The sequence below is a fragment of the Dipodomys merriami genome, unplaced genomic scaffold (genome assembly GCF_024711535.1).
Source record: "Dipodomys merriami isolate MVZ:Mamm:240054 unplaced genomic scaffold, mDipMer1.0.p SCAF_15, whole genome shotgun sequence".
Classification (NCBI taxonomy): Eukaryota; Metazoa; Chordata; class Mammalia; order Rodentia; family Heteromyidae; genus Dipodomys; species Dipodomys merriami.
Window position 1 is genome coordinate 33,317,995 of NW_027202826.1, and position 9,169 is coordinate 33,327,163.

Consider the following 9,169-nt stretch of genomic DNA (forward strand, 5'->3'; position numbering starts at 1 on the left):
GTGTGTGTGTGTGTGTGTGTGTGTGTGTGTGTGTGTGTGTGTGTGTGTGTGTGTGTGTGAAAATGGAACCAGATTAATTGAGGAGATGGGTGGGATTGGGAGAGATGGAGGGGGGATAATGGAAGGGGTGACATTGATCAAGATATATTATGCACATAAACGGATATTCTAAAATGTTTTAAGGACAATAGAAATTAAGTTTATAGGGGCTGGGAAGGTGGCTCAGTGGTAGAGTGCTTGCCTTGCATGCATGAGGCCCTGGGTTTGATTCCTCAGCACCACATAAGCAAAAAGAAAAAAAGTCAGAAGTGGCGCTGTGGCTCAAGTGGTAGAGCGCTAGCCTTGAGCTGAAGAGCTGAAGGACAGCGCCCAGGCCCAGAGTTCAGACCCCACGACCGGGCCCTCCCCCCCCAAAAAAAAGAAATTAAGTTTATATTTTATTTGCTGTCAAGCTTGATTGTAACTTTTCTATCATAGAATATCTATTCAAGATAAAGGTAATTTTAAAAAATTTAAGATAGGAGGGATTAACTTTTAAGAAATTTTTAAACAGAGACAATATCCTAGCTAGCAATAATATTTTAGGTTCTTATCAAGTTTTGAGAGTTTAAAATTAGTATTTGCTTCCAGAATTCATTTACCTTCACCAAAGCATCTTTCAATATTATAAATGTTATCTTCTGACATTTTACCTAATAGAATGACTTATAAATGCCACAAATGATTCTAAGGAGCCTTATAGAAAAGTTATTCCTTCATCAAGATCTTACTCTTCTTTTATTAAAATAAACATACAAACTCTCTAATGGTCATCCTTTCTATTTTCTACATCTATTACACAAATGAGAAGTCCAAATTTAAAAAGCACATCTTACACACCAATATCAAAAGTACTTATAAATGATTACTTTTACCTTAGGATTGTGCTAGCTATTTCTGTTAGGTTTTATTTTCTCTGAGTTGTGAGCAAGACATTTCTGCCTGCACTCATGACAAAGGACAGGTTAATAAGATGTAAAGCTCAGAATTAGTCTTTCCATGCACTATTCTGCTGGTTCCTATGGTTGACTACCCATTTGAGAAAGTTGAGAATGATATTATAACCCAAAAGACTCCTGAACTGGAACTCTTGACTACAGATTTTATTTACTTATGTATTTTGTTCATATGTCTTGTTATATTAGAATTTCATGTGTGTTCTGGGGCTTGAACTTAGGCTCTTACTTGGCTTTCTGGCTCCAGGCTAGTGCTCTACCATTTGAGCCACACTCCCACTTCTGGTTTTCTGCTGTTTAATTAGAGATAGAAATCTCACAGACTTCTCTGCCTGGTTGGCTTTGAACCTTGATTTTAGCTTCCTAAGTAGCTAGGATTATAGATGCAAGGCACCAGCACTAGGCTTTATTCTAGGATGTTTGGAAGCTAAAAGAGATTGGAATTGGAATTTGATTTGCGCTGAAAGTTGATTGTAGTCGTTTTTAGTCTTAGAATATCTAGTCAAGGTTTGACCTTATGTTCTACATGAGAACTCTTACAATATGATCAGTAAGTCTTCCCTGTCATCACTACAATCTGTAGGGCAAGGTTCTCCATAAAGTTACTGATTGATATGACTGAGGATATAGAGCCTCGACATTGCCTGCATGGCTTTTGTCTATGTTTTCCTTATCTACCTAAATAAAAGTCCACCTGCTTGAAGACACTAACCATGGTGGTTAAGGGTTCAATTTTTGAGCGAAGTATTCAGGGTAAAATCTAGAATCTAAGAATGAAGAGCACATGTCACACTGGGTATATTATTGCAAAGGAGGAGAAAATGCAGTAGGGTTGTAATGGGGCTTAAAGGACACATTGCAAAGACTAAGCACAGGCAAAATAATAAAATCCCAGGATCCCACTGGGTTTGCATGCTGAGTGTGACACGTATGAAGTGCCTTGCTCCAGAGTTACCGTGAAAGAGATTTTTAAGAGTCTGAATTCCTGCCCTAAGTGGCATATCAGTTGTAAACTTGTTTTGAATATCACTGCTAGACTAGGAGATTGAATACTGCCCACACCCTGTGCTCACATCTGAAAGCTGTGAATAGTGAATGCAGTAGTTTTACATGAAACAAAAAGGATTTACAGATGTGATTAAAATAAGATAGTTGAATAAGAAATTATTCTGCCAGCACCATTTACTGAAAGGGCTGTCTTTCTTTCATTCTATTTTTTTTTAGCTCCCTTATTGAAGATTAGATGGTTATAGGTCTTTGACATTGCCCCATTTGTTAGGAAATGGAAAGACTTGGAAAAAATTATATGAAGTGACGTAAGCAGGCCCAAAGAAACATAGGTCCCATGGTTTCCCTTATTTGCAATAACTAGTATATGTCAAGCAGAAAAGGTCAGATAAGTTAATGTTAGGGGAATGAACCCCAAGATAAGTATTCAAATTTTTTTCTTTCATGCAATTGTTTCCAACATATTTATAAGATTTCTATGATTTCTATGTTTCTTTGTATGTCCCTCCCCCCACAGTATAAGCCCTGCTTTCACTGTATTTGATGTTGGTATAATTTGTGGAGGGGAAGGGAAAAAACAAATCATTTAACTAGGGATACAGGTGGACCCATTGCAACAATGAGATGTACAAGTCGTTATGTGGAAAAACGAACTTTACAACTTTGGTGGGGGGTGGGGGGAAGGTTGGGTGGGGGGAAGTGGGGGAGTATTGGAAGGGATGGGAAGGGGAAACAAAGAGGAGGCAACAATGCTTGATAAGAAATGAACTCATTATCTTGTCCATGTAATTGTAACCCCTCTCTACCGTATTTTCGCAATAAAATAATTTTTAAAAAAAGAGAAATTATTCTGGAGTGTGCAGTGGACTCCTCGGCAATGTGTAATCCATGGTTTTTCATACTCTCTGCACTGGGGAGAAGAGAGCAAGAAGTAGAAATAACAGAAGCAAAGATTGGAAAGATAGAGAGTGCAGGAATGCAAGTGCATTCTAGAACATTCTTCCCTAGAGCCTTCAGAAGACAAGCAACCTTGGCTGTTATCACATAAAACTTATTTTGAACTTTTAAAAAAAATGTGTTGGTACTGGGGCTTGAACTCAGAACCTGGCCTCTGTCCTTTAGCTTTTTCACTTAAGCCTGGTGCTCTACTACTTGAGACACAGCTCCACTTCTGGCCTTTTTTGCAGTGAATTAGAGTTAAAAATCTTACAGACTTTCTTGCCCAGGCTGGCTTTGAGCAGTGATCCTCAGCTCTCAGCCTCCTGATTATCTAGGATTTACAGGTGTAAGCTACTAGCATTTGACTCACTTTAGACTTCTGGCCTTCCAAACACCAAGTGATGTATTTGGCTTGTTTAAAGTCAACTAAGTTATGTGGTCATTGGTTACAGGAGAAATAGGAAAGTGAGCCATGGGGGTGTAGAGCTTTTTTCCTCTTTCTTACAAAGAGGCGGAGAAGGGGAAAGGAGAGGCTGGGCGATAGAGCAACAGGTAAGGCTGAAATCTTGTTGAGCTTTTGAAGGTTTGGGGTCTGGAGGTTGAGTGAGTGAGTGAAAGACGGAACTGGGACAAGCGTGTTGCAGCATGGTTGCTATAGGACTTTGGAATAGATCTATGAATCCTAGACATGGGAATCCTTCAGCCATGACTGACAGTACATTTCAGTATTCTCTGTCATTCAAACTGAGCAAATTAATCAAGGACTCCAGATTTATCTAAACCACATAAGCAAAGGAGATCGTTCTCTGCTTAGACGTATTAACCCTGTCGACTGGGTACTTCTGACTCACACCAGCTGTAATCCTAATTACTCAGGAGGCTGAAATCTGAGGGCCAAGGTTTGAAGCCAGCCCAGGCTGACAAATCTGAGACTCAAAGCCAGAGGTGGAGCTCAAGGGGTAAACACTAGCTTTGTGAGCAAGCGAGAGCACAAAGCCCTGAGTTCAAGACCCAGCATCAGCATTAAAAAAAAAGAAAGAAAAAAGATTCATGTACCCTATAACCCTATGTCTGTCTTTGCAGCATTATGGATGCCTTTCACTCTCATTTCAATCACTGTTATAATCTGACTGCTTTCAGCTGTATCATTTACTCTGAAAATGAATTTATCCTAATGGGATTTGATATGTTCAGGAATCATTTGAATATAACAGGGGTTTTATGTTATCTTCTATGAACATTTGCCTATTAAAAAAAACTAGTTAATGCAGAAAGCTGCAGCTGGCTGAACTGAACCATAGGAAAAAAATACACAAAATTCATAGGCTCCTCAAACCTCCCCTAGCTCCTCACGGGAAGTTTGTGTAGCAAGCCACACCCATACCCATGGGTTTCCATGCCAGAGACAGAGAAGCCAGCTTAGCCTTGGTAAGACACAAACTACATCTCTGAGCAAACCTCACCTCTCCTTCCAGATTAACTACCATATTTATTGGAATCGGTATTTCTTAACCATGTAATGTGTCTAAAAATTGCTGCATTTTTTTTTGGGGGGGGTCTGGTCCTGGTGCCTGAACTCTGGGCCTGGGCGCTGTCCCTCAGCTCTTCAGCTCAAGACTAGTGTTCTACCACTTGAGCCATAGCGCCACTTCCAGCTTTTTTCTTCTTGCTTATGTGGTGTTGGGGAATTGAACCCAGGGCCTCATGCATGCAAGGCAAGCGCTCCACCACTGAGCCAACTTCCCAGCGCCAAACTGCTGCATTTTTTAAGGCTCCTGTCTTCTTTGTCAGGATTGCTGATAGAGCTAATGAGTGTTGTGTCCCTAAGCTCACTTTTCCCGTACACTTGTGGTTTCATTGTGCACTTTGTACGGTACAGTGATTTTTTTTTTGGGGGGGGGGCGGTCGTGGGGCCTGAACTCTGGACCTGGGCACTGTCCCTCAGCTCTTCAGCTCAAGGCTAGCGCTCTACCACTTGAGCCACAGAGCCACTTCCGGCTTTTTTCTTTTTGCTTATGTGGTGCTGAGGAATCGAACCCAGGGCCTCAGGCATGCAAGGCAAGTGCTCTACCACTGAGCCACCTTCCCAGCCCTAGTATAGTGATTTTTACAGACACATCTGTCACATGATAGCAGAATTGTGTCTACAACTGTCATGTTTAATTCTTACCAGCAACTGTTCCTATCCACACAAAAATTAAGATCCCTTTCTTTTTTCCTCTCCTTTTCTCTTTCCTTGGAGTGGACTGTTGAGCTGTGAGCTCAGGACCTTGCGTTTGCTAAGCAGATGCTCTATCATTTGAGCCACACCTCTAACACTTAACTTTGGTTAGTTTTCAAGATAGTCTCATTTTTGCTTGGGGTTGGTCTTAGCTATTCCCTTACCTATACTTCCTTCATAGCTGGAGTTACAGCCATACCCCACTGTGCTGAACTTAGTGGTTAACATGGCGGTCTTGCTGATTTTTAGCTTGGGCTGACCTTCAATCTCTGTCCTCTGGATCTCCACCTCCTGAGTAGCTGTGATTACAATCATGTGCCACCATACCAAACTAGAATTTATTCTTACAGAGGAAGAAGAAGGGATTGATGAAGAAAGGGGGGAAAGAATGAAAAGAAACTACTGAGTCTTGGTTGTATTGAAAACCCTTTTGTCCCCGCCTGCTCCCTGCCCTGTTCCCATGCGTACAGAGTGTCTGTTCTGGCATCTTAGAACACATGAAGTTCCCAAAACCGGTTTCAGATTTTAAGGTTTCTATCTTTTTCATCAGCTTCTCAGAGAAAATGCCATACAACCATTATTTTCATTTTCCAGACTTCTGAGAGGCTGTGAGAGCTGTGGCTTTCCACCGTGGCTCCAAGAGGAGTAGTTCCAGAATTTTCCATCCAGGAGAATCAGCAGTGTGGTGGTCTGCCTGAAAGCCATATTCTAAGACAAGCTCACCGCATTTACTTCACTACTTCATTTCCATGACTTCTTTCTCTTTCTTTCTTTCTTCTTCCTTCCTTCCTTCCTTCCTTCCTTCCTTCCTTCCTTCCTTCCTTTTCTTTTCTTTTCTTTTCTTTTTCCTTTTTTTGTGCCAGTCCTGGGGCTTGAGCTCAAGGCCTGAGTACTATCCCTGAGCTTTTTGTGTTCAAGGCTGGCACTCTTCCACTTGATGCACATAGCTCTACTTCCAGCTTTTAATTGGAAATAAAAGTCTCAGGAAATTTCCTGCCAGGATCTCAATGGAGATCCTCAGATCTCAGCTTCCTAAAGGAGTCAGGATTACAGGTGTGAGCCACCGGTGCCCAGTCTGCATGCTCATTTGATACCTCATTAAGGTGAGGAATTTCACTAGATGTCTTCTTTGCTGGAATGTAATCAAGGTCATCACTGGGAAACCCTGAAAGAAACTCCAGCCATCCATTCAAGTGATGCACGAACATGTTCTCAAGCATTTCCTTCATGGCCTGTGCTTTCAGAATGCCTGGTCATAGCCAAAGGTAGGCCAGCCAGGAGAGCAGCAGGCTAGGGACAAAGAAGAAAGAGGAGGGTGTTCACACAGATGCCTGCCCCTAGGTTGCTAGGAGCCTTGAGTAGGTCCATGTCCACTGAAAAATCTTTGCTAGAATAAGGAAACTGTGTGTGTGAGTGAGAGAGAGAGAGAGGAGAGTGTGTGTACCAGTACTGAGGTTTGAACTCAGGGCCTGGGCACTGCCCCTGAGCATCTTTTGCTCAAGGCTAATATACTACCACTGCTATAGCTTCACTTCCAGCTTTTGGGGAATTGATTGGAGATCAGAGTCTCATGGATTTTCTTCTCTGGGCTGTCTTTGAGCCATGATCCTCAGATCTCAGCCTCCTCTGTAACTAGGATTATAGACACGAGCCACCAACACTGGAGAGAATAAGGCATTTTTTTTTTTTTACAATTTCCAGTAATATTCAACTAACCACTTAGGGCATTCTTTCTTGTTTACCTTGAGGGAGAAAAGTCAAGGAGTCTTCAAGGATTTCCTACAATTCTCTGCAAACTCTAACTTACCCATACCTATTCTTTCCAATCGCTTTCTCCTCATCTCAGTCATTTAAATGTCACTGTTTTGATTGCTTTTCTTAGAACTAAGTGAAAATCATGTTGTTGCTTTATTACCTATGTGAACTTTAACAAAGGTAATTCCTCCTAATATTCAAATTCAGTAATTCTGAATTTAGAATCATTCATAACATTGCTTTCCATGTTCCAACAAGGCCAGGGACTTCTGTAGACCCAAGGGCCAGTCCTTCTTACAGTTGTCATCAGAAGAAAACAAAAGCCTTTGTCGCCATCTGTGTTCTCCAGCTCTTGTTCCTGGACCCCTTTCTGGTTACAGTGCTTCTATGGTCTATGGGGTTCCTGTGTTGAGGAAAAGGACACTCACTCTCTGGCTCATGCAACAGTGACTTTTCAGGTGACTGAGTACCTCCATTCTGATGGTAGATTTGCATAGGTCACTGAGTGGTATTATTCTAGGCCTGAGTGTTTTGGGTACACGTCTCAACATACATTCATAGACTCGAATGCTGGAGACAAAGGCCTCTTGCTGAAGAACGTTCTGCAGAACACTTCCTGCAGAAAGGTATTGATCTTGGCTCGAGCCTGCCTCATCTCCTGCACACCTCCATGAGACTAGACATCAGGTGTTTTCCTTCCACAATCCCTGTGGAGAACAAGAACCAGAAGATCTCCATCCCTCATCCCACGCTTGAGGCTCTCTAATCCCCCAAGCGAGCCCTGGTCCTGTCTTCTCTGGACTCAGTGACACCCCTCTCCCATCCCATGCCCTTCCCTGTGAAGGACATGTAACAACTGTAACATCGCCATCTTGGTCCTGAAGTCTCTAACCCACATGCATAGCAATTAAAGAGTCTGATATTAGTTTTTGCTATGTTACTGTGTCCTCTGAAGAATAGAACCCCCTCTCTGAATTTTTCCAAAAGTAGAAACTACAGGATCTTACAGAGAACAGCCTGCAGGAAGAATGCAGCTCATCTTCAGGACCAATTATTTTCATTTCTAGGAAGGAGAATTTCTTTTTAAATTCCCACTTTCACCGGTTTGCAAAAGCAAAATATGTGTTGGAAAACAGAGGTCAAAATCCATATAACAATATAAATGAAAGTCAGCCACTGGTAGCTCACAATTGTGATCCAGTCTACTTAGGAGGCTGAGATCTAGAGGATCCTGGTTTGAAACCAGCACAAACAGAAAAGTCCTTAGAACTCCATCTCCAAAATAGCCAGCCACAAAGCATGGCTGAAAGCGCGTGTGTGCACGCGCACGCGCACGTGCACGCGCACATACACACACACACACACACACACACGTGCATGCTCCCATTTGCAAAATATAGTTGGGTATAGTGGCTCACATCAGTAATCCCAACCACTCAGAAGGTAGAGATGGATTATCACTGAGGATCAGCCTGGGGGAAAATACCCTATCTCAAAAGCAACCCAAGTGTGGGGGTGTAGGTCTATAAATACTTGGGAGATGGAGATTGGAACATCACAATACAAATGAGACAAGGAATAGCATGAGACCTTGTCTGAAAAGCAAACTCAAAGAAAAAGAAAAGGAAGCATGTCTCAGGTAGTGGAATGCTTGCCTAGCATGCCTGAAGCTCTGAGTTCAAACCCCAGTAACTGAAAAAAAAGGGGGGGAAACAAAACTGCTTTTTGTCTTCCCTAATTTTTATTCTCTAAGGTTCTCTCAAGAGTTTCTGTCTTAATGCTGGAGGGGATGTGGAGAACGAGGAACGCTATTACACTGCTGGTGGGAATGTACACTCATACAACCACTTTGGAAAGCAGTCTGGAGGGTCCTTAGAAAGCTAAAGATTGACCTCCCTTACGACCCAGTCATACCACTTCTAGGCATCTACCCTGAACAACAGGAACCAATATACAAGGACACGTGCACCTCCATGTTTATTGCAGCACTGTTCGCAATAGCTAGGATATGGAAACAACCTAGATGCCCCACCACAGATGAATGGATCCAAAAATTGTGGTATCTATACACAATGGAATATTATGCAGCCATTAGAAATGACAAAATAATGGCATTTGCAGGGAAATGGATGGAGCTAGAAGGAATCATGTTGAGCGAGGTAAGCCAAGAACGAAGAGACAAACAGTACATGGTCTCCCTGATAAGTGGATGATGAATCCAAAAGGTTAGGTGATATGACAAAACTAACAG